This window comes from Anser cygnoides, chromosome Z (assembly GCF_040182565.1).
Source record: "Anser cygnoides isolate HZ-2024a breed goose chromosome Z, Taihu_goose_T2T_genome, whole genome shotgun sequence".
NCBI classification, from domain to species: domain Eukaryota; kingdom Metazoa; phylum Chordata; class Aves; order Anseriformes; family Anatidae; genus Anser; species Anser cygnoides.
This window is the reverse complement of record NC_089912.1, coordinates 45,813,462-45,837,993: the sequence shown is the minus strand read 5'-3', so window position 1 is coordinate 45,837,993 and position 24,532 is coordinate 45,813,462. Positions and strand designations below refer to the sequence as shown.

The 24,532-nt window shown below is 54.7% G+C and overlaps 3 long non-coding RNA genes across 3 annotated transcripts; all 3 read left to right on the top strand.

Moving 5' to 3' along the window:
* Positions 1-3,953: 3,953 nt before the first annotated feature.
* Positions 3,954-5,302, top strand: LOC136789097 (uncharacterized). The gene is made up of 2 exons (XR_010827886.1): positions 3,954-4,370; positions 4,617-5,302. It is a non-coding gene; the product is annotated as an uncharacterized lncRNA (long non-coding RNA).
* Positions 5,303-12,677: 7,375 nt separating this feature from the next.
* LOC136789095 (uncharacterized) lies at positions 12,678-14,026 on the top strand. Its single transcript, XR_010827885.1, has 2 exons — positions 12,678-13,094; positions 13,341-14,026. It is a non-coding gene; the product is annotated as an uncharacterized lncRNA (long non-coding RNA).
* A 7,374-nt stretch (positions 14,027-21,400) lies between these two features.
* On the top strand, positions 21,401-22,750 carry LOC136789132 (uncharacterized). The gene is made up of 2 exons (XR_010827944.1): positions 21,401-21,817; positions 22,065-22,750. It is a non-coding gene; the product is annotated as an uncharacterized lncRNA (long non-coding RNA).
* Positions 22,751-24,532: the final 1,782 nt, after the last annotated feature.

Sequence of the window (24,532 nt, the reverse complement as noted above, 5' to 3'; positions counted from 1 at the left end):
GGGGACTGCCCACAGGCAGCAGCTCTTCAAGCACTGCTCCCACACGGCTCCGTACCACGGGGTCCATCCATCCCCCAGGAGCAAACTGCTCCAGCACGGGTCCCCCACGGGTGGGCGGCAGCTCCCCCCAGACCCCTGCTCCTGCGTGGGCTCCTCTCCACGGGCTGCACCTCAGGGGTCTGTCTTGGGACTGGTGCGTTTTGATATCTTCATCAACAATATAGATGATGGGATTGAGTGCACCCTCAGCAGGTGTGCTGAGTGGTGCAGTTGATACCAAAGAAGGAAGAGATGCCTTTCAAAGGGACCTGGACAGGCTGGAGAATTGGGCCCACATGAACCTAATGAAGTTCAACAAGTCCAAGTGCAGGGTGCTGCCCCTGGGCTGGGGCAATCCCGGACATGAGCACAGACTGGGAGAAGAACTCCTTGAGAGCAGCCCTGCAGAGAAGGACTTGGGGATTCTGGTGGACAAAAGGCTTGACATAAGCCAGCAGTGGGAGCTCGCAGCCCAGCAGGCCAACCGCGTCCTGGGCTGCATCAACAGAGGGGTGGGCAGCAGGGGAGGGAGGTGATTGTCCCCCTCTGCTCCGCCCTTATGAGGCCCCACCTGGAGTACTGCGTCTAGGTTTGGTGCTCCCAGCACCACCAGAAGGAAGTGGACCTATAAGCATGAGTCCAGAGGAGGGCCACAAAGATGCTCAGAGGGCTGGAGCACATCTCCTATGAAGAAAGGCTGAGAGAGCTGGGGCTGTTCAGCCTGGAGAAGAGAAGGCTCCAGGGAGACCTCATTGTGACCTTTCGATACTTAAAGAGGTTTTCCAAAAAGGATGGAGTAGGTCTCTTTACTCAGGTAGATAATGATAGGACAAGGGGAATGGTCTTAAACTAAAAGGGGGTAGATTTAGACTAGACATCAGGAGGACATTTTTTCTGTAAGGGCAGTGAGGCACTGGAACAGGTTGCCAAGAGAAGTTGTGGATGCCCCATCCCTGGAGGTGTTCAAGGCCAGGCTGGATGCAGCCTTGGCCAGCCTGGTCTAGTGGGTGCCATCCCTGGCTCTGGCAGAGGGATTGAAGTTAGCTGGTCTCTGAGGTCCCTTCCAACCCAAGCCATTCTCTGATTAGTCGGTTTGTTTCTGAGGATGTTAAGAGACACGGTGTCAAATACCTTACTAAAGTCAGGCTAAGCAGAATGAACTGCTCTTACACCATCCACCAAGCTGATCACCCCACAGAATCATAGAGTCACAGAATATCCTGAGTTGGAAGGGACCCACAAGGATTATCGAGTCCAACTCCTGGCTCCATGCAGAATGACCCCAAAATCAAACCCTATCTATGTCTGAGCGCGTTGTCCAAACGCTTCTTGAATTCTGTCAAGTTTGCTGCTGTGACCACTTCCCTCGAGAGCCTGTTCCAGTGCCTGCCCACCCTCTTAGTAAAGAGCCTTTTCCAGATATCCCTCTTTCTTGCTGATGAACCGTTACCTAGCAAAAGGGGTTACTGAAATTACTTTCACCCAGAGTCCCACGGCTAGGAAGAAACTCCGCCTTGGACAGAAGATCTGAGGCAGGAAGCGACCTCCTGAGATCACCTGGTCCAGGCTTCTGCTCAAACAAGGTCAGCTAGTGCAAGTTGCCCTGGACCATGTCCACTCAGGATTTGGTTGTCTCTAACCAAAGACAGAGGCTCCTCATCCTCTCTGAGCAACCTTTGCTGATTTTTGGCCACCCCACAGGAGAAAAGTGTTTCCTTGTGTTCAGATGGAATTTCATGGTTTTTAATTTTTGCCACTTCCTCTTTAGCTGTCAGTGGGCACCACTAAGAGTCTGGCTCCCTCTTTCCCATTCTTTCCCATCAGGTATTTACACACGCCCTGAGCCTTCTCTTCTCCAGGCTGAACAGTCCCAGTTCTGAAAGAAGTCCTTTCATCACAGGAGAGATGCTTCATTCCCTTCATCATTTTTGTGGCCTTCTGCTGGACTCATTCCAGTATATCCTAATCTCTCCTGTACTGGGGAGCCCAGTACTAGACACAGAACTGCAGATGTGTTGTGGTGGTTTTACACAGCTGGGCATCTGAGCTCCACCACAACTGCTTGCTCCCTCCCGCTCCTCAAAGGGAAAGGGGGAGAAAATACAATGAAAAGGGCTCAGTGGTTGACATAAGGACAGGGAGATCACTCAACAATTATCGTCACGGGCAAAACAGACTCAGCATAGGGAGATTACTACAATTGATTGCCTATTACTAACAAGCTAGAGAAGTGAGAAACAAAGGAAAGAAGCCAAAAAAACCTTCCCCCCATCCGTCCTCTTCCACCTTCTCCTCCTAAACAGTGCAGGGGAATGGGGAACGGGGGCTGCGGTCAGTCCCTAACACTTCATCTCCGCCGCTCCTTCACGGTCCCTCTCTGCCCCTGCTCCCCGTGGGGTCCCTCCCACGGGATGCCGTCCTTCCCAAACTGAGCCTGCGGGGGCTGCCCACAGGCAGCAGCTCTTCAAGCACTGCTCCCACATGGCTCCGTACCATGGGCCATCCCCCAGGAGCAAACTGCTCCAGCACGGGTCCCCCACGGGTGGGCGGCAGCTCCCCCCAGACCCCCTGCTCCTGCGTGGGCTCCTCTCCACGGGCTGCAGCTCCGGCCCGGGGCCTGCTCCTGCGGGGGCTCTCCATGGGCCGCAGCCTCCTCCAGGCCACCTCCACCTGCTCCAGCGGGGGCTCCTCCACGGGCTGCAGCGTGGAGATCTGCTCCGTGTGGGACCCATGGGCTGCAGGGGGACAGCCTGCTCCACCAGGCCGCAGGGGAACTTCTGACCTTGGTGTCTGCTTGGCTGTTTTTCTCGCATTTTCTCACTCCTCTCTCCCAGTTGTTCTTGGGCAGCACTTTCTCCCTTTCTCACAATGACGCATCCAGCGCCGTTCACTGGCTTGGCTCTGGCCAGCAGCGGGTCCTTTTTGGAGCTGGCTGGAACTGGCTCCGATCTGATGTGGCAGCTGCTGGGCTCTGCTCATGGCGGACGCCCCTGCAGCCCCCTACAAACCTTGCCACATAAACCCAACGTAAGAGCTCACAAACTTTGCCAGACATACAATGATTTCTTCATATTTGACTGGTTAAAAAAAAAAAAAAAGTAAGGCGCATGTCAAATATCATCATGCAGAATCGTAGTATTTCTTTCCCACTAAAAATGTGCAGCAAAATAAATTATTTTCTTCAAATATAGTCATAATGTTTCAGCAAGTTTAAATTTGTTAGTATTCCAGGTTGGCTGACAACTCCAGAATGCTCCCAACTCTAGAAGAGATCAATTTTGACATCCTATGAAAATGTGGCCCATAAAGGTGGTGTCAGAGTATACTTAGAGCTATCTTGCTGGATCTGTGTGGTGGGTGAATGCTTCGTTTCATTCTGTGACGCAGTTTAGATTCTCTAAATTTTCACCTATCCAAACTGCAAGTTGAATTGTTGTCTTTTCCGACTAATAGAATCTGTTACGTACTGTTGAACCTACTAATGTGTTCCTATGCAGAACAGTGGTTGATTAAGCTTTTGTTGAAAAAAAAGCAACTCAAAAGTAGTAACCAAAATTATTGTTTGATTTTATTTTGCTGAAAGGAGTTAGACAACAATCTCTCTTGAATTGGAGAGAATTTTATTTTTTTTAAATAAGATTGTATTTCAGAATTCTTCATCCTTCCTTTCTTCACATAAACTTACTGACATCAATTTCAAAACTATTGTTCTCGTAACTATTTGACGATTTCCCATTGTGTGGGTTATCTTTTTGTTGTTGTTGTTGTTTGTTTTAAGGAGCTTTGAATTTACACAGCTGATGCAGTTCTCACATTCCTTTCAGGCTTATTGTCATCATACCTCTCTCTGTTCAATATTATCAACACCGGCCCACTTATCACAATCCCATTTGAATCAAAGGCAACTTGCTTCTTGTTGGTGAAAGCTTTCAAGCTTCCCCCTTGGGAACATGGGTCTTCCTCGCTGGGCAGCCCCAGAGACCCCTGTGATGTCGCCAAGCAGCGACTGTGACTGCCCGTGACCTCAGTGCTTTTCAGCAGCTGTAGGCTCTGTCCCCGTGCCTTTTGTCCAGGAGCTCCTGCGGGTGCACACGCGAGGCGTGACAGCTCCTGCAGGACCGTGGCTTGTGCTTCGAGCTGTGGCTTTTGGAGAGCAGCGGCTCTGCGCGCAGAGCAAAGGCAGCCTCTTGCAGCGCTCCTCTCCACGCTGACAGCTGCAGGGTGCTGCGTGTGGGTCCCACACGGCGGCTGTCCCAGGAGGGGGCCAAGGTCTTTGGCAGCGCTGAAGATTCCTGGAGAGTTTCTCCACCGTCCCTGAGCGCCTCTGTCAGGTACCTCAGTTCACCCCAGTCATACAGGGCCTCAGGGAGAGAGCACGTGGAGATCAGGGGTCGTGGACACCCCGGCTCTTCCCCAGAGCCCCAGAGCTGACGGGGGAAGGCAGGGCTGGAGGGTAGCCCCTGAGGCTGGCTGTCCCACAGGACTGCTGCTGCTTCTCAAGCCACAGGGAGCCCCTTTGGGAGGCCCTTTCCTACCCTCTCCCTCAGCTGAGGCTCCCTTTCTTTTTCCCCTCCTAGCACCAGACAAGGTCAGGCACGTGGCAAAGATGTCGGGGCAGGACATGGCAGCGGGTGCCCAGAAAGCTATGGAGGAGTGCGCCTTAGGCGTGACTGCCGGCGCCAGCCAGCAGCAGCAGGCCAGGCCGTTGGAGGCAGCAGAAGACCTCCTGTGTCCCATCTGTATGAATGACATCGAGAACGCAGCCTACGTGGCCTTCTGCTTGCACCGCTTCTGCTTGGAGTGCATCCAGCAGTGGGCCGAGAGGAAAGCCACGTGCCCCATCTGCAGGCGGCCCTTCCACCGGCTCCTGCACTCGGTGCGAGCGGACGATGACTTCCAGGAATACGTCGTCGTCTCTTCCACCCGTTGCCGCAGGGACGTGGCCAGAGAGAGGGACCGGAGCAGGTCCCCGCACCGGCAGTCCAGCCCACACAACTCGGCCGCTGACCACAGCCCTTCAGCACCCGGAAGGAGGCCTGTGGGACGTGACCCAGCATCCGGAGAAGATGCCCTTCGGGGGCCCTCCAACACCACCTCCCAGCAGGCTCCCACATCCGGCACTTCTGGGGAGCCAACCCGGCTGAGTACAGGGCAGCACCCGGCCGGCCCTACGGCCGCACCTCGCGCCAGCTTCAGAACAGTGCTGCGGCGAGCTCTGCGGCTTGACTTCTGTTACCTCCAATAAACATCTGGGTGACATTCAGGGGAGTGTTTTTTAAACTAACAGAACAACCCACACTAGGGAATGGTTTCCGCCACTGACTCAGCAGGGGAGGAAATTTCCGGGTCTGACTGCTGACTTGGTGTAGCATAAATGCCACAACAGAGCATGTCTCCATGCTGCTCTCCCAGACTCCTCCTTCCCAGCACCGGCCCAGTGGTGCACAAGCCCTCTGACCCCACGGGTTGGTGGCAGATCCTCAAGACCTGCACACAGCTCAGCTGCCATAAACACGGCCATGCTGACAGCCCCATCCCTGGGGATGGCTCTTCTCTTTAGGGGAATCACTGTCTGTTTTGGAAAAGCCATTGCAGGGGAGTGAGGCCCTTTGTTGACCTACACGCCTCTGCTCGGTCTCTGTGGGCAGAGGAAAGCTCTGGACCCCCAGCCTTCTGGGAGTCCTGCAGAAATCCAGCAGCAGACTGCCCTTCAAGCAAAACACAGTTTTTCCACAAGTGGAAGCAGCAGGTGAATCTGTGGGTTGCTCCTGCACAGCCTGCTCCAGGTGACCCTGCTTGAGTAGTAAGGAGGTGGCTCTTCTGCCCACCCTCAGTGGAAAGGTGCTAGCGTAAGGGCCCAGAGCGGCCCCTGTGGCTGAGCTATGACCTCCACGTTGACAAGGCGGAACCAGGCTCTTCACAGCAGTGCACTGCGATCTGAAAAGTGTGTGCCCACCTACACTGAAAGAAGCCAAGTTCACACTGGAGAGAAAGGGAAACCTTTCTGTTCGTGGGGAATCTCCAGAAGGGAGCAGGTTGCCCTGAGAGGTTGCGCCACCTGCATCCTTTCAGCTTCTCAAGACCTGGCTGCAGGAATCGCCAGGGCCATGTGGTCTGACGTCCTTGCTGGGGCTGCTTTCAGCAGCAGGTTTTCCTGGGGACCTCCAGGGCTCCTTTCCAACCTCAGCTTTCCAAAATGTTCATTCCCATATGTTATAGCCTCTATTACTCTGGAGGATTTTGTGTCTTCAAAGACTTTGTGGGTTCTCCTCACAGTGTCTGAAGGCCTCAACTCTCAAGGAGTTCTTCTCTCAGTCTGTGCTCATGTCCGGGATTGCCCCAGCCCAGGGGCAGCACCCTGCACTTGGACTTGTTGAACCTCATTAGGTTCATGAGGGCCCACTTCTCCAGCCTGTCCGGGTCCCTTTCAAAGACATCTCTTCCTTCTTTGGTATCAACTGCACCACTCAGCTCGCTGTCATCTGCACACCTGCTGAGGGTGCTCTCAATCCCATCGTCTACATCGTTGATGAAGATACCGAAAAGCACCGGTCCCAAGACAGACCCCTGAGGTACACCGCTCTTCACTGGTCTCCACCTGGGCATAGGGCCATTGTCCACCATAAAAGGCCGCCAAATTGGTCAGGCATGATTTGCCCCTGTTGAGGCCATGCTGGGTGTTCTGGATCACCTCCTTGATAGGACAAGGTTAGATAGATTAGCGGGCAGTGAGCTGGTAAGGGTTGTGCAAAATAACAATTTTCCCCAGGGGACAGTACTGCTCAACATGTCATTAATGACCTGGACCATGTGCATCCTTCAGCACATTGGCAGATGATACAAAAATGGGAGGAGTGGCTGGCAGACCAGAAGGCCATGCTCTCGTCCAGAGAAACCTTGACAGGCTGGAGCAACAGGCTAACAAGAGATTTATGGTGGTCAATGGCCCTATGCCCAGGTGGAGACCAGTGACGAGCGGTGTACCTCAGGGGTCTGTCTTGGGACTGGTGCTTTTCGGTATCTTCATCAACGATGTAGACGATGGGATCGAGTGCTCCAAGATGACCCAGCCCAACCTCTGACCTAACACTAACAAGTCCTCCACTAAACCGTTTCACTAAGCGCAACGGTTCTCCTTCTCCCCCGGCCTTGCCATTATTCCCCCTGGCACAGCTCCAACAGGCCTTATTTCTGCCCCGTCCCCCTTCTTACCTAGTTTAAAGCCCTCTCAATGAGCCCTGCCAGCTCCTGGGCTAGGATCCGTTTTCCCCTTAGAGATAGGGACCCGTCTGCGGCCATCAGGCCAGGTGCCCAGTAAAGCGCCCCATGGTCAAAAAAAACAAAATTTCTCTGTTGGCACCAGCCTCTGAGCCACGTGTTAATCAGGTGGGCTTTCCGTGTCCACTCTGTACCCCTCCCTGCTACTGTAGGGGTGGACGAAAACACCACCTGTACTCCCGCTCCATCCACTAACCGTCCCAGTCCCCTAAAGTCCCTTTTGATAGCCTTCAGGCTTCTCTCTTCAATATTATCACTGCCAGCCTGGACTATCAAAAGCGGATAGTAGTCAGAGGGGCAAACCAGGTTGGGAAGCTTTCTGGCAACATCCCTGACCCCGGCCCCAGGGAGGCAGCAGACTTCCCTATGGGTAGGGTCAAGCCGACAAATAGGGCCCTCTGTCCCCCGGAGAAGGGAGTCGCCTACAACAATTACCCTTCTATCTTTCTTGGTGGAGGCAGTCTTGAGGCGTGGAGTCGACCTCCTCACCCTAGGTATCCTCCTGGGTAGACTTTCTACCTCATCTTCACCCAACGGTCTCTCAAGCTCTAGGGCCTCAAACCTGTTTGTGTACGCGCACCTGGGAAGGTGGGGGCAGTAGGGGGGGGGCGTCACCTGCGAGGTCGAGCAGGGACCTGTCTCCATTCCTCCTCAACGCCTAGGTCCCCTCCCTCTGCCCGACCGGGCAGGGGGTCCACCCCCATTTGGGGTGTCTCACCCCGGTACCTCTCCTTCACGCCCTGCAGGGAGTCGCTCCACCAGTCTATCTCCCGCTCACACTCCCTGATAGCCCTCAACCTCTCCACCTCCTCCCTGAGCTCTGACACCAGGCGGACCAGGTCGTCCACCTGCTCGCACCTCACGCACACAGTCCCTCTGCCTCCCTCAGATGGCAGCAACAGGCTCGGACACTCCCTGCATCCAGAGACCTGAACTGCCGCATTGTTGAGCGGGCAGTCAGTCTGGGTGGTTACAGACTCTCTAGAGAGAGCAGTCTGCCTGGTGTAGACCACTGCAGCCCAGCTAGCGGTCAACAGCCGTTAGAGCAGTTGTTCGTATGGGCGGGGGGGACACCTTCTGCCCTCTCTGCCCGCCCTGCCTGCGCAAACTGCCGCGCCGCTCCTTTTTGACGCGCCGCGCCCTGTTTACCCGCCCTGGCCGCCCCGCTCCCGGTCGCCCGCGCTCCCTAGGGGCTGCTTTTGAACGGCCGGGGAGGGGGCGCTGCTGGCTCCGCCTACGCCTCGTCAGCCTCCCTCGCGAGGGCGGCCGGGTCCTGGCGGCTCCCTCGAGCGGCCTCGATGTCGGAAAAAAAGCCCTGCCTGTCCCGATCCCCCGCTCCGCTGCAGAACGCGTGTGCCCCGGAGCCGATCGCCTCGACAAGAGCTGCCCTTCCCGAACTGAGCCTGCGGGGACTGCCCACAGGCAGCAGCTCTTCAAGCACTGCTCCCACACGGCTCCGTACCACGGGGTCCATCCATCCCCCAGGAGCAAACTGCTCCAGCACGGGTCCCCCACGGGTGGGCGGCAGCTCCCCCCAGACCCCTGCTCCTGCGTGGGCTCCTCTCCACGGGCTGCACCTCAGGGGTCTGTCTTGGGACTGGTGCGTTTTGATATCTTCATCAACAATATAGATGATGGGATTGAGTGCACCCTCAGCAGGTGTGCTGAGTGGTGCAGTTGATACCAAAGAAGGAAGAGATGCCTTTCAAAGGGACCTGGACAGGCTGGAGAATTGGGCCCACATGAACCTAATGAAGTTCAACAAGTCCAAGTGCAGGGTGCTGCCCCTGGGCTGGGGCAATCCCGGACATGAGCACAGACTGGGAGAAGAACTCCTTGAGAGCAGCCCTGCAGAGAAGGACTTGGGGATTCTGGTGGACAAAAGGCTTGACATAAGCCAGCAGTGGGAGCTCGCAGCCCAGCAGGCCAACCGCGTCCTGGGCTGCATCAACAGAGGGGTGGGCAGCAGGGGAGGGAGGTGATTGTCCCCCTCTGCTCCGCCCTTATGAGGCCCCACCTGGAGTACTGCGTCTAGGTTTGGTGCTCCCAGCACCACCAGAAGGAAGTGGACCTATAAGCATGAGTCCAGAGGAGGGCCACAAAGATGCTCAGAGGGCTGGAGCACATCTCCTATGAAGAAAGGCTGAGAGAGCTGGGGCTGTTCAGCCTGGAGAAGAGAAGGCTCCAGGGAGACCTCATTGTGACCTTTCGATACTTAAAGAGGTTTTCCAAAAAGGATGGAGTAGGTCTCTTTACTCAGGTAGATAATGATAGGACAAGGGGAATGGTCTTAAACTAAAAGGGGGTAGATTTAGACTAGACATCAGGAGGACATTTTTTCTGTAAGGGCAGTGAGGCACTGGAACAGGTTGCCAAGAGAAGTTGTGGATGCCCCATCCCTGGAGGTGTTCAAGGCCAGGCTGGATGCAGCCTTGGCCAGCCTGGTCTAGTGGGTGCCATCCCTGGCTCTGGCAGAGGGATTGAAGTTAGCTGGTCTCTGAGGTCCCTTCCAACCCAAGCCATTCTATGATTAGTCGGTTTGTTTCTGAGGATGTTAAGAGACACGGTGTCAAATACCTTACTAAAGTCAGGCTAAGCAGAATGAACTGCTCTTACACCATCCACCAAGCTGATCACCCCACAGAATCATAGAGTCACAGAATATCCTGAGTTGGAAGGGACCCACAAGGATTATCGAGTCCAACTCCTGGCTCCATGCAGAATGACCCCAAAATCAAACCCTATCTATGTCTGAGCGCGTTGTCCAAACGCTTCTTGAATTCTGTCAAGTTTGCTGCTGTGACCACTTCCCTCGAGAGCCTGTTCCAGTGCCTGCCCACCCTCTTAGTAAAGAGCCTTTTCCAGATATCCCTCTTTCTTGCTGATGAACCGTTACCTAGCAAAAGGGGTTACTGAAATTACTTTCACCCAGAGTCCCACGGCTAGGAAGAAACTCCGCCTTGGACAGAAGATCTGAGGCAGGAAGCGACCTCCTGAGATCACCTGGTCCAGGCTTCTGCTCAAACAAGGTCAGCTAGTGCAAGTTGCCCTGGACCATGTCCACTCAGGATTTGGTTGTCTCTAACCAAAGACAGAGGCTCCTCATCCTCTCTGAGCAACCTTTGCTGATTTTTGGCCACCCCACAGGAGAAAAGTGTTTCCTTGTGTTCAGATGGAATTTCATGGTTTTTAATTTTTGCCACTTCCTCTTTAGCTGTCAGTGGGCACCACTAAGAGTCTGGCTCCCTCTTTCCCATTCTTTCCCATCAGGTATTTACACACGCCCTGAGCCTTCTCTTCTCCAGGCTGAACAGTCCCAGTTCTGAAAGAAGTCCTTTCATCACAGGAGAGATGCTTCATTCCCTTCATCATTTTTGTGGCCTTCTGCTGGACTCATTCCAGTATATCCTAATCTCTCCTGTACTGGGGAGCCCAGTACTAGACACAGAACTGCAGATGTGTTGTGGTGGTTTTACACAGCTGGGCATCTGAGCTCCACCACAACTGCTTGCTCCCTCCCGCTCCTCAAAGGGAAAGGGGGAGAAAATACAATGAAAAGGGCTCAGTGGTTGACATAAGGACAGGGAGATCACTCAACAATTATCGTCACGGGCAAAACAGACTCAGCATAGGGAGATTACTACAATTGATTGCCTATTACTAACAAGCTAGAGAAGTGAGAAACAAAGGAAAGAAGCCAAAAAAACCTTCCCCCCATCCGTCCTCTTCCACCTTCTCCTCCTAAACAGTGCAGGGGAATGGGGAACGGGGGCTGCGGTCAGTCCCTAACACTTCATCTCCGCCGCTCCTTCACGGTCCCTCTCTGCCCCTGCTCCCCGTGGGGTCCCTCCCACGGGATGCCGTCCTTCCCAAACTGAGCCTGCGGGGGCTGCCCACAGGCAGCAGCTCTTCAAGCACTGCTCCCACATGGCTCCGTACCATGGGCCATCCCCCAGGAGCAAACTGCTCCAGCACGGGTCCCCCACGGGTGGGCGGCAGCTCCCCCCAGACCCCCTGCTCCTGCGTGGGCTCCTCTCCACGGGCTGCAGCTCCGGCCCGGGGCCTGCTCCTGCGGGGGCTCTCCATGGGCCGCAGCCTCCTCCAGGCCACCTCCACCTGCTCCAGCGGGGGCTCCTCCACGGGCTGCAGCGTGGAGATCTGCTCCGTGTGGGACCCATGGGCTGCAGGGGGACAGCCTGCTCCACCAGGCCGCAGGGGAACTTCTGACCTTGGTGTCTGCTTGGCTGTTTTTCTCGCATTTTCTCACTCCTCTCTCCCAGTTGTTCTTGGGCAGCACTTTCTCCCTTTCTCACAATGACGCATCCAGCGCCGTTCACTGGCTTGGCTCTGGCCAGCAGCGGGTCCTTTTTGGAGCTGGCTGGAACTGGCTCCGATCTGATGTGGCAGCTGCTGGGCTCTGCTCATGGCGGACGCCCCTGCAGCCCCCTACAAACCTTGCCACATAAACCCAACGTAAGAGCTCACAAACTTTGCCAGACATACAATGATTTCTTCATATTTGACTGGTTAAAAAAAAAAAAAAAGTAAGGCGCATGTCAAATATCATCATGCAGAATCGTAGTATTTCTTTCCCACTAAAAATGTGCAGCAAAATAAATTATTTTCTTCAAATATAGTCATAATGTTTCAGCAAGTTTAAATTTGTTAGTATTCCAGGTTGGCTGACAACTCCAGAATGCTCCCAACTCTAGAAGAGATCAATTTTGACATCCTATGAAAATGTGGCCCATAAAGGTGGTGTCAGAGTATACTTAGAGCTATCTTGCTGGATCTGTGTGGTGGGTGAATGCTTCGTTTCATTCTGTGACGCAGTTTAGATTCTCTAAATTTTCACCTATCCAAACTGCAAGTTGAACTGTTGTCTTTTCCGACTAATAGAATCTGTTACGTACTGTTGAACCTACTAATGTGTTCCTATGCAGAACAGTGGTTGATTAAGCTTTTGTTGAAAAAAAAGCAACTCAAAAGTAGTAACCAAAATTATTGTTTGATTTTATTTTGCTGAAAGGAGTTAGACAACAATCTCTCTTGAATTGGAGAGAATTTTATTTTTTTTAAATAAGATTGTATTTCAGAATTCTTCATCCTTCCTTTCTTCACATAAACTTACTGACATCAATTTCAAAACTATTGTTCTCGTAACTATTTGACGATTTCCCATTGTGTGGGTTATCTTTTTGTTGTTGTTGTTGTTTGTTTTAAGGAGCTTTGAATTTACACAGCTGATGCAGTTCTCACATTCCTTTCAGGCTTATTGTCATCATACCTCTCTCTGTTCAATATTATCAACACCGGCCCACTTATCACAATCCCATTTGAATCAAAGGCAACTTGCTTCTTGTTGGTGAAAGCTTTCAAGCTTCCCCCTTGGGAACATGGGTCTTCCTCGCTGGGCAGCCCCAGAGACCCCTGTGATGTCGCCAAGCAGCGACTGTGACTGCCCGTGACCTCAGTGCTTTTCAGCAGCTGTAGGCTCTGTCCCCGTGCCTTTTGTCCAGGAGCTCCTGCGGGTGCACACGCGAGGCGTGACAGCTCCTGCAGGACCGTGGCTTGTGCTTCGAGCTGTGGCTTTTGGAGAGCAGCGGCTCTGCGCGCAGAGCAAAGGCAGCCTCTTGCAGCGCTCCTCTCCACGCTGACAGCTGCAGGGTGCTGCGTGTGGGTCCCACACGGCGGCTGTCCCAGGAGGGGGCCAAGGTCTTTGGCAGCGCTGAAGATTCCTGGAGAGTTTCTCCACCGTCCCTGAGCGCCTCTGTCAGGTACCTCAGTTCACCCCAGTCATACAGGGCCTCAGGGAGAGAGCACGTGGAGATCAGGGGTCGTGGACACCCCGGCTCTTCCCCAGAGCCCCAGAGCTGACGGGGGAAGGCAGGGCTGGAGGGTAGCCCCTGAGGCTGGCTGTCCCACAGGACTGCTGCTGCTTCTCAAGCCACAGGGAGCCCCTTTGGGAGGCCCTTTCCTACCCTCTCCCTCAGCTGAGGCTCCCTTTCTTTTTCCCCTCCTAGCACCAGACAAGGTCAGGCACGTGGCAAAGATGTCGGGGCAGGACATGGCAGCGGGTGCCCAGAAAGCTATGGAGGAGTGCGCCTTAGGCGTGACTGCCGGCGCCAGCCAGCAGCAGCAGGCCAGGCCGTTGGAGGCAGCAGAAGACCTCCTGTGTCCCATCTGTATGAATGACATCGAGAACGCAGCCTACGTGGCCTTCTGCTTGCACCGCTTCTGCTTGGAGTGCATCCAGCAGTGGGCCGAGAGGAAAGCCACGTGCCCCATCTGCAGGCGGCCCTTCCACCGGCTCCTGCACTCGGTGCGAGCGGACGATGACTTCCAGGAATACGTCGTCGTCTCTTCCACCCGTTGCCGCAGGGACGTGGCCAGAGAGAGGGACCGGAGCAGGTCCCCGCACCGGCAGTCCAGCCCACACAACTCGGCCGCTGACCACAGCCCTTCAGCACCCGGAAGGAGGCCTGTGGGACGTGACCCAGCATCCGGAGAAGATGCCCTTCGGGGGCCCTCCAACACCACCTCCCAGCAGGCTCCCACATCCGGCACTTCTGGGGAGCCAACCCGGCTGAGTACAGGGCAGCACCCGGCCGGCCCTACGGCCGCACCTCGCGCCAGCTTCAGAACAGTGCTGCGGCGAGCTCTGCGGCTTGACTTCTGTTACCTCCAATAAACATCTGGGTGACATTCAGGGGAGTGTTTTTTAAACTAACAGAACAACCCACACTAGGGAATGGTTTCCGCCACTGACTCAGCAGGGGAGGAAATTTCCGGGTCTGACTGCTGACTTGGTGTAGCATAAATGCCACAACAGAGCATGTCTCCATGCTGCTCTCCCAGACTCCTCCTTCCCAGCACCGGCCCAGTGGTGCACAAGCCCTCTGACCCCACGGGTTGGTGGCAGATCCTCAAGACCTGCACACAGCTCAGCTGCCATAAACACGGCCATGCTGACAGCCCCATCCCTGGGGATGGCTCTTCTCTTTAGGGGAATCACTGTCTGTTTTGGAAAAGCCATTGCAGGGGAGTGAGGCCCTTTGTTGACCTACACGCCTCTGCTCGGTCTCTGTGGGCAGAGGAAAGCTCTGGACCCCCAGCCTTCTGGGAGTCCTGCAGAAATCCAGCAGCAGACTGCCCTTCAAGCAAAACACAGTTTTTCCACAAGTGGAAGCAGCAGGTGAATCTGTGGGTTGCTCCTGCACAGCCTGCTCCAGGTGACCCTGCTTGAGTAGTAAGGAGGTGGCTCTTCTGCCCACCCTCAGTGGAAAGGTGCTAGCGTAAGGGCCCAGAGCGGCCCCTGTGGCTGAGCTATGACCTCCACGTTGACAAGGCGGAACCAGGCTCTTCACAGCAGTGCACTGCGATCTGAAAAGTGTGTGCCCACCTACACTGAAAGAAGCCAAGTTCACACTGGAGAGAAAGGGAAACCTTTCTGTTCGTGGGGAATCTCCAGAAGGGAGCAGGTTGCCCTGAGAGGTTGCGCCACCTGCATCCTTTCAGCTTCTCAAGACCTGGCTGCAGGAATCGCCAGGGCCATGTGGTCTGACGTCCTTGCTGGGGCTGCTTTCAGCAGCAGGTTTTCCTGGGGACCTCCAGGGCTCCTTTCCAACCTCAGCTTTCCAAAATGTTCATTCCCATATGTTATAGCCTCTATTACTCTGGAGGATTTTGTGTCTTCAAAGACTTTGTGGGTTCTCCTCACAGTGTCTGAAGGCCTCAACTCTCAAGGAGTTCTTCTCTCAGTCTGTGCTCATGTCCGGGATTGCCCCAGCCCAGGGGCAGCACCCTGCACTTGGACTTGTTGAACCTCATTAGGTTCATGAGGGCCCACTTCTCCAGCCTGTCCGGGTCCCTTTCAAAGACATCTCTTCCTTCTTTGGTATCAACTGCACCACTCAGCTCGCTGTCATCTGCACACCTGCTGAGGGTGCTCTCAATCCCATCGTCTACATCGTTGATGAAGATACCGAAAAGCACCGGTCCCAAGACAGACCCCTGAGGTACACCGCTCTTCACTGGTCTCCACCTGGGCATAGGGCCATTGTCCACCATAAAAGGCCGCCAAATTGGTCAGGCATGATTTGCCCCTGTTGAGGCCATGCTGGGTGTTCTGGATCACCTCCTTGATAGGACAAGGTTAGATAGATTAGCGGGCAGTGAGCTGGTAAGGGTTGTGCAAAATAACAATTTTCCCCAGGGGACAGTACTGCTCAACATGTCATTAATGACCTGGACCATGTGCATCCTTCAGCACATTGGCAGATGATACAAAAATGGGAGGAGTGGCTGGCAGACCAGAAGGCCATGCTCTCGTCCAGAGAAACCTTGACAGGCTGGAGCAACAGGCTAACAAGAGATTTATGGTGGTCAATGGCCCTATGCCCAGGTGGAGACCAGTGACGAGCGGTGTACCTCAGGGGTCTGTCTTGGGACTGGTGCTTTTCGGTATCTTCATCAACGATGTAGACGATGGGATCGAGTGCTCCAAGATGACCCAGCCCAACCTCTGACCTAACACTAACAAGTCCTCCACTAAACCGTTTCACTAAGCGCAACGGTTCTCCTTCTCCCCCGGCCTTGCCATTATTCCCCCTGGCACAGCTCCAACAGGCCTTATTTCTGCCCCGTCCCCCTTCTTACCTAGTTTAAAGCCCTCTCAATGAGCCCTGCCAGCTCCTGGGCTAGGATCCGTTTTCCCCTTAGAGATAGGGACCCGTCTGCGGCCATCAGGCCAGGTGCCCAGTAAAGCGCCCCATGGTCAAAAAAAACAAAATTTCTCTGTTGGCACCAGCCTCTGAGCCACGTGTTAATCAGGTGGGCTTTCCGTGTCCACTCTGTACCCCTCCCTGCTACTGTAGGGGTGGACGAAAACACCACCTGTACTCCCGCTCCATCCACTAACCGTCCCAGTCCCCTAAAGTCCCTTTTGATAGCCTTCAGGCTTCTCTCTTCAATATTATCACTGCCAGCCTGGACTATCAAAAGCGGATAGTAGTCAGAGGGGCAAACCAGGTTGGGAAGCTTTCTGGCAACATCCCTGACCCCGGCCCCAGGGAGGCAGCAGACTTCCCTATGGGTAGGGTCAAGCCGACAAATAGGGCCCTCTGTCCCCCGGAGAAGGGAGTCGCCTACAACAATTACCCTTCTATCTTTCTTGGTGGAGGCAGTCTTGAGGCGTGGAGTCGACCTCCTCACCCTAGGTATCCTCCTGGGTAGACTTTCTACCTCATCTTCACCCAACGGTCTCTCAAGCTCTAGGGCCTCAAACCTGTTTGTGTACGCGCACCTGGGAAGGTGGGGGCAGTAGGGGGGGGGCGTCACCTGCGAGGTCGAGCAGGGACCTGTCTCCATTCCTCCTCAACGCCTAGGTCCCCTCCCTCTGCCCGACCGGGCAGGGGGTCCACCCCCATTTGGGGTGTCTCACCCCGGTACCTCTCCTTCACGCCCTGCAGGGAGTCGCTCCACCAGTCTATCTCCCGCTCACACTCCCTGATAGCCCTCAACCTCTCCACCTCCTCCCTGAGCTCTGACACCAGGCGGACCAGGTCGTCCACCTGCTCGCACCTCACGCACACAGTCCCTCTGCCTCCCTCAGATGGCAGCAACAGGCTCGGACACTCCCTGCATCCAGAGACCTGAACTGCCGCATTGTTGAGCGGGCAGTCAGTCTGGGTGGTTACAGACTCTCTAGAGAGAGCAGTCTGCCTGGTGTAGACCACTGCAGCCCAGCTAGCGGTCAACAGCCGTTAGAGCAGTTGTTCGTATGGGCGGGGGGGACACCTTCTGCCCTCTCTGCCCGCCCTGCCTGCGCAAACTGCCGCGCCGCTCCTTTTTGACGCGCCGCGCCCTGTTTACCCGCCCTGGCCGCCCCGCTCCCGGTCGCCCGCGCTCCCTAGGGGCTGCTTTTGAACGGCCGGGGAGGGGGCGCTGCTGGCTCCGCCTACGCCTCGTCAGCCTCCCTCGCGAGGGCGGCCGGGTCCTGGCGGCTCCCTCGAGCGGCCTCGATGTCGGAAAAAAAGCCCTGCCTGTCCCGATCCCCCGCTCCGCTGCAGAACGCGTGTGCCCCGGAGCCGATCGCCTCGACAAGAGCTGCCCTTCCCGAACTGAGCCTGCGGGGACTGCCCACAGGCAGCAGCTCTTCAAGCACTGCTCCCACACGGCTCCGTACCACGGGGTCCATCCATCCCCCAGGAGCAAACTGCTCCAGCACGGGTCCCCCACGGGTGGGCGGCAGCTCCCCCCAGACCCCTGCTCCTGCGTGGGCTCCTCTCCACGGGCTGCACCTCAGGGGTCTGTCTTGGGACTGGTGCGTTTTGATATCTTCATCAACAATATAGATGATGGGATTGAGTGCACCCTCAGCAGGTGTGCTGAGTGGTGCAGTTGATACCAAAGAAGGAAGAGATGCCTTTCAAAGGGACCTGGACAGGCTGGAGAATTGGGCCCACATGAACCTAATGAAGTTCAACAAGTCCAAGTGCAGGGTGCTGCCCCTGGGCTGGGGCAATCCCGGACATGAGCACAGACTGGGAGAAGAACTCCTTGAGAGCAGCCCTGCAGAGAAGGACTTGGGGATTCTGGTGGACAAAAGGCTTGACATAAGCCAGCAGTGGGAGCTCGCAGCCCAGCAGGCCAACCGCGTCCTGGGCTGCATCAACAGAGGGGTGGGCAGCAGGGGAGGGAGGTGATTGTCCCCCTCTGCTCTGCCCTTATGAGGCCCCACCTGGAGTACTGCGTCTAGGTTTGGTGCTCCCAGCACCACCAGAAGGAAGTGGACCTATAAGCATGAGTCCAGAGGAGGGCCACAAAGATGCTCAGAGGGCTGGAGCACATCTCCTATGAAGAAAGGCTGAGAGAGCTGGGGCTGTTCAGCCTGGAGAAGAGAAGGCTCCAGGGAGACCTCATTGTGACCTTTCGATACTTAAAGAGGTTTTCCAAAAAGGATGGAGTAGGTCTCTTTACTCAGGTAGATAATGATAGGACAAGGGGAATGGTCTTAAACTAAAAGGGGGTAGATTTAGACTAGACATCAGGAGGACATTTTTTCTGTAAGGGCAGTGAGGCACTGGAACAGGTTGCCAAGAGAAGTTGTGGATGCCCCATCCCTGGAGGTGTTCAAGGCCAGGCTGGATGCAGCCTTGGCCAGCCTGGTCTAGTGGGTGCCATCCCTGGCTCTGGCAGAGGGATTGAAGTTAGCTGGTCTCTGAGGTCCCTTCCAACCCAAGCCATTCTATGATTAGTCGGTTTGTTTCTGAGGATGTTAAGAGACACGGTGTCAAATACCTTACTAAAGTCAGGCTAAGCAGAATGAACTGCTCTTACACCATCCACCAAGCTGATCACCCCACAGAATCATAGAGTCACAGAATATCCTGAGTTGGAAGGGACCCACAAGGATTATCGAGTCCAACTCCTGGCTCCATGCAGAATGACCCCAAAATCAAACCCTATCTATGTCTGAGCGCGTTGTCCAAACGCTTCTTGAATTCTGTCAAGTTTGCTGCTGTGACCACTTCCCTCGAGAGCCTGTTCCAGTGCCTGCCCACCCTCTTAGTAAAGAGCCTTTTCCAGATATCCCTCTTTCTTGCTGATGAACCGTTACCTAGCAAAAGGGGTTACTGAAATTACTTTCACCCAGAGTCCCACTGCTAGGAAGGAACTCCGCCTTGGACAGAAGATCTGAGGCAGGAAGCGACCTCCTGAGATCACCTGGTCCAGGCTTCTGCTCAAACAAGGTCAGCTAGTGCAAGTTGCCCTGGACCATGTCCACTCAGGATTTGGTTGTCTCTAACCAAAGACAGAGGCTCCTCATCCTCTCTGAGCAACCTTTGCTGATTTTTGGCCACCCCACAGGAGAAAAGTGTTTCCTTGTGTTCAGATGGAATTTCATGGTTTTTAATTTTTGCCACTTCCTCTTTAGCTGTCAGTGGGCACCACTAAGAGTCTGGCTCCCTCTTTCCCATTCTTTCCCATCAGGTATTTACACACGCCCTGAGCCTTCTCTTCTCCAGGCTGAACAGTCCCAGTTCTGAAAGAAGTCCTTTCATCACAGGAGAGATGCTTCATTCCCTTCATCATTTTTGTGGCCTTCTGCTGGACTCATTCCAGTATATCCTAATCTCTCCTGTACTGGGGAGCCCAGTACTAGACACAGAACTGCAGATGTGTTGTGGTGGTTTTACACAGCTGGGCATCTGAGCTCCACCACAACTGCTTGCTCCCTCCCGCTCCTCAAAGGGAAAGCGGGAGAAAATACAATGAAAAGGGCTCAGTGGTTGACATAAGGACAGGGAGATCACTCAACAATTATCGTCACGGGCAAAACAGACTCAGCATAGGGATATTAATACAATTGATTGCCTATTACTAACAAGCTAGAGAAGTGAGAAACAAAGGAAAGAAGCCAAAAAAACCTTCCCCCCATCCGTCCTCTTCCACCTTCTCCTCCTAAACAGTGCAGGGGAATGGGGAACGGGGGCTGCGGTCAGTCCCTAACACTTCATCTCCGCCGCTCCTTCACGGTCCCTCTCTGCCCCTGCTCCCCGTGGGGTCCCTCCCACGGGATGCCGTCCTTCCCAAACTGAGCCTGCGGGGGCTGCCCACAGGCAGCAGCTCTTCAAGCACTGCTCCCACATGGCTCCGTAACATGGGCCATCCCCCAGGAGCAAACTGCTCCAGCACGGGTCCCCCACGGGTGGGCGGCAGCTCCCCCCAGACCCCCTGCTCCTGCGTGGGCTCCTCTCCACGGGCTGCAGCTCCAGCCCGGGGCCTGCTCCTGCGGGGGCTCTCCATGGGCCGCAGCCTCCTCCAGGCCACCTCCACCTGCTCCAGCGGGGGCTCCTCCACGGGCTGCAGCGTGGAGATCTGCTCCGTGTGGGACCCGTGGGCTGCAGGGGGACAGCCTGCTCCACCAGGCCGCAGGGGAACTTCTGACCTTGGTGTCTGCTTGGCTGTTTTTCTCGCATTTTCTCACTCCTCTCTCCCAGTTGTTCTTGGGCAGCACTTTCTCCCTTTCTCACAATGACGCATCCAGCGCCGTTCACTGGCTTGGCTCTGGCCAGCAGCGGGTCCTTTTTGGAGCTGGCTGGAACTGGCTCCGATCTGATGTGGCAGCTGCTGGGCTCTGCTCATGGCGGACGCCCCTGCAGCCCCCTACAAACCTTGCCACATAAACCCAACGTAAGAGCTCACAAACTTTGCCAGACATACAATGATTTCTTCATATTTGACTGGTTAAAAAAAAAAAAAAGTAAGGCGCATGTCAAATATCATCATGCAGAATCGTAGTATTTCTTTCCCACTAAAAATGTGCAGCAAAATAAATTATTTTCTTCAAATATAGTCATAATGTTTCAGCAAGTTTAAATTTGTTAGTATTCCAGGTTGGCTGACAACTCCAGAATGCTCCCAACTCTAGAAGAGATCAATTTTGACATCCTATGAAAATGTGGCCCATAAAGGTGGTGTCAGAGTATACTTAGAGCTATCTTGCTGGGTCTGTGTGGTGGGTGAATGCTTCGTTTCATTCTGTGACGCAGTTTAGATTCTCTAAATTTTCACCTATCCAAACTGCAAGTTGAATTGTTGTCTTTTCCAACTAATAGAATCTGTTACGTACTGTTGAACCTACTAATGTGTTCCTATGCAGAACAGTGGTTGATTAAGCTTTTGTTGAAAAAAAAGCAACTCAAAAGTAGTAACCAAAATTATTGTTTGATTTTATTTTGCTGAAAGGAGTTAGACAACAATCTCTCTTGAATTGGAGAGAATTTTATTTTTTTTAAATAAGATTGTATTTCAGAATTCTTCATCCTTCCTTTCTTCACATAAACTTACTGACATCAATTTCAAAACTATTGTTCTCGTAACTATTTGACGATTTCCCATTGTGTGGGTTATCTTTTTGTTGTTGTTGTTGTTTGTTTTAAGGAGCTTTGAATTTACACAGCTGATGCAGTTCTCACATTCCTTTCAGGCTTATTGTCATCATACCTCTCTCTGTTCAATATTATCAACACCGGCCCACTTATCACAATCCCATTTGAATCAAAGGCAACTTGCTTCTTGTTGGTGAAAGCTTTCAAGCTTCCCCCTTGGGAACATGGGTCTTCCTCGCTGGGCAGCCCCAGAGACCCCTGTGATGTCGCCAAGCAGCGACTGTGACTGCCCGTGACCTCAGTGCTTTTCAGCAGCTGTAGGCTCTGTCCCCGTGCCTTTTGTCCAGGAGCTCCTGCGGGTGCACACGCGAGGCGTGACAGCTCCTGCAGGACCGTGGCTTGTGCTTCGAGCTGTGGCTTTTGGAGAGCAGCGGCTCTGCGCGCAGAGCAAAGGCAGCCTCTTGCAGCGCTCCTCTCCACGCTGACAGCTGCAGGGTGCTGCGTGTGGGTCCCACACGGCGGCTGTCCCAGGAGGGGGCCAAGGTCTTTGGCAGCGCTGAAGATTCCTGGAGAGTTTCTCCACCGTCCCTGAGCGCCTCTGTCAGGTACCTCAGTTCAATCCCAGTCATACAGGGCCTCAGGGAGAGAGCACGTGGAGATCAGGGGTCGTGGACACCCCGGCTCTTCCCCAGAGCCCCAGAGCTGACGGGGGAAGGCAGGGCTGGAGGGTAGCCCCTGAGGCTGGCTGTCCCACAGGACTGCTGCTGCTTCTCAAGCCACAGGGAGCCCCTTTGGGAGGCCCTTTCCTACCCTCTCCCTCAGCTGAGGCTCCCTTTCTTTTTCCCCTCCTAGCACCAGACAAGGTCAGGCACGTGGCAAAGATGTCGGGGCAGGACATGGCAGCGGGTGCCCAGAAAGCTATGGAGGAGTGCGCCTTAGGCGTGACTGCCAGCGCCAGCCAGCAGCAGCAGGCCAGGCCGTTGGAGGCAGCAGAAGACCTCCTGTGTCCCATCTGCATGAATGACATCGAGAACGCAGCCTACGTGGCCTTCTGCTTGCACCGCTTCTGCTTGGAGTGCATCCAGCAGTGGGCCGAGAGGAAAGCCACGTGCCCCATCTGCAGGCGGCCCTTCCACCGGCTCCTGCACTCGGTGCGAGCGGACGATGACTTCCAGGAATACGTCGTCGTCTCTTCCACCCGTTGCCGCAGGGACGTGGCCAGAGAGAGGGACCGGAGCAGGTCCCCGCACCGGCAGTCCAGCCCACACAACTCGGCCGCTGACCACAGCCCTTCAGCACCCGGAAGGAGGCCTGTGGGACGTGACCCAGCATCCGGAGAAGATGCCCTTCGGGGGCCCTCCAACACCACCTCCCAGCAGGCTCCCACATCCGGCACTTCTGGGGAGCCAACCCGGCTGAGTACAGGGCAGCACCCGGCCGGCCCTACGGCCGCACCTCGCGCCAGCTTCAGAACAGTGCTGCGGCGAGCTCTGCGGCTTGACTTCTGTTACCTCCAATAAACATCTGGGTGACATTCAGGGGAGTGTTTTTTAAACTAACAGAACAACCCACACTAGGGAATGGTTTCCGCCACTGACTCAGCAGGGGAGGAAATTTCCGGGTCTGACTGCTGACTTGGTGTAGCATAAATGCCACAACAGAGCATGTCTCCATGCTGCTCTCCCAGACTCCTCCTTCCCAGCACCGGCCCAGTGGTGCACAAGCCCTCTGACCCCACAGGTTGGTGGCATGTCCTCAAGACCTGCACACAGCTCAGCTGCCATAAACACGGCCATGCTGACAGCCCCATCCCTGGGGATGGCTCTTCTCTTTAGGGGAATCACTGTCTGTTTTGGAAAAGCCATTGCAGGGGAGTGAGGCCCTTTGTTGACCTACACGCCTCTGCTCGGTCTCTGTGGGCAGAGGAAAGCTCTGGACCCCCAGCCTTCTGGGAGTCCTGCAGCAATCCAGCAGCAGACTGCCCTTCAAGCAAAACACAGTTTTTCCACAAGTGGAAGCAGCAGGTGAATCTGTGGGTTGCTCCTGCACAGCCTGCTCCAGGTGACCCTGCTTGAGTAGTAAGGAGGTGGCTCTTCTGCCCACCCTCAGTGGAAAGGTGCCAGCGTAAGGGCCCAGAGCGGCCCCTGTGGCTGAGCTATGACCTCCACGTTGACAAGGCGGAACCAGGCTCTTCACAGCAGTGCACTGCGATCTGAAAAGTGTGTGCCCACCTACACTGAAAGAAGCCAAGTTCACACTGGAGAGAAAGGGAAACCTTTCTGTTCGTGGGGAATCTCCAGAAGGGAGCAGGTTGCCCTGAGAGGCTGCGCCACCTGCATCCTTTCAGCTTCTCAAGACCTGGCTGCAGGAATCGCCAGGGCCATGTGGTCTGACGTCCTTGCTGGGGCTGCTTTCAGCAGCAGGTTTTCCTGGGGACCTCCAGGGCTCCTTTCCAACCTCAGCTTTCCAAAATGTTCATTCCCATATGTTATAGCCTCTATTACTCTGGAGGATTTTGTGTCTTCAAAGACTTTGTGGGTTCTCCTCACAGTGTCTGAAGGCCTCAACTCTCAAGGAGTTCTTCTCTCAGTCTGTGCTCATGTCCGGGATTGCCCCAGCCCAGGGGCAGCACCCTGCACTTGGACTTGTTGAACCTCATTAGGTTCATGAGGGCCCACTTCTCCAGCCTGTCCGGGTCCCTTTCAAAGACATCTCTTCCTTCTTTGGTATCAACTGCACCACTCAGCTCGGTGTCATCTGCACACTTGCTGAGGGTGCTCTCAATCCCATCGTCTACATCGTTGATGAAGATACCGAAAAGCACCGGTCCCAAGACAGACCCCTGAGGTAAACCGCTCGTCACCGGTCTCCACCTGGGCATAGGGCCATTGACCACCATAAAAGGCCGCCATATTGGTCAGGCATGATTTGCCCCTGTTGAGGCCATGCTGGGTGTTCTGGATCACCTCCTTGATAGGACAAGGTTAGATAGATTAGCGGGCAGTGAGCTGGTAAGGGTTGTGCAAAATAACAATTTTCCCCAGGGGACAGTACTGCTCAACATGTCATTAATGACCTGGACCATGTGCAGCCTCAGCACATTGGCAGATGATACAAAAATGGGAGGAGTGGCTGGCAGACCAGAAGGCCATGCTCTCGTCCAGAGAAACCTTGACAGGCTGGAGCAACAGACTAACAAGAGATTTATGGTGGTCAATGGCCCTATGCCCAGGTGGAGACCGGTGACGAGCGGTGTACCTCAGGGGTCTGTCTTGGGACCGGTGCTTTTTGATATCTTCATCAACAATATAGATGATGGG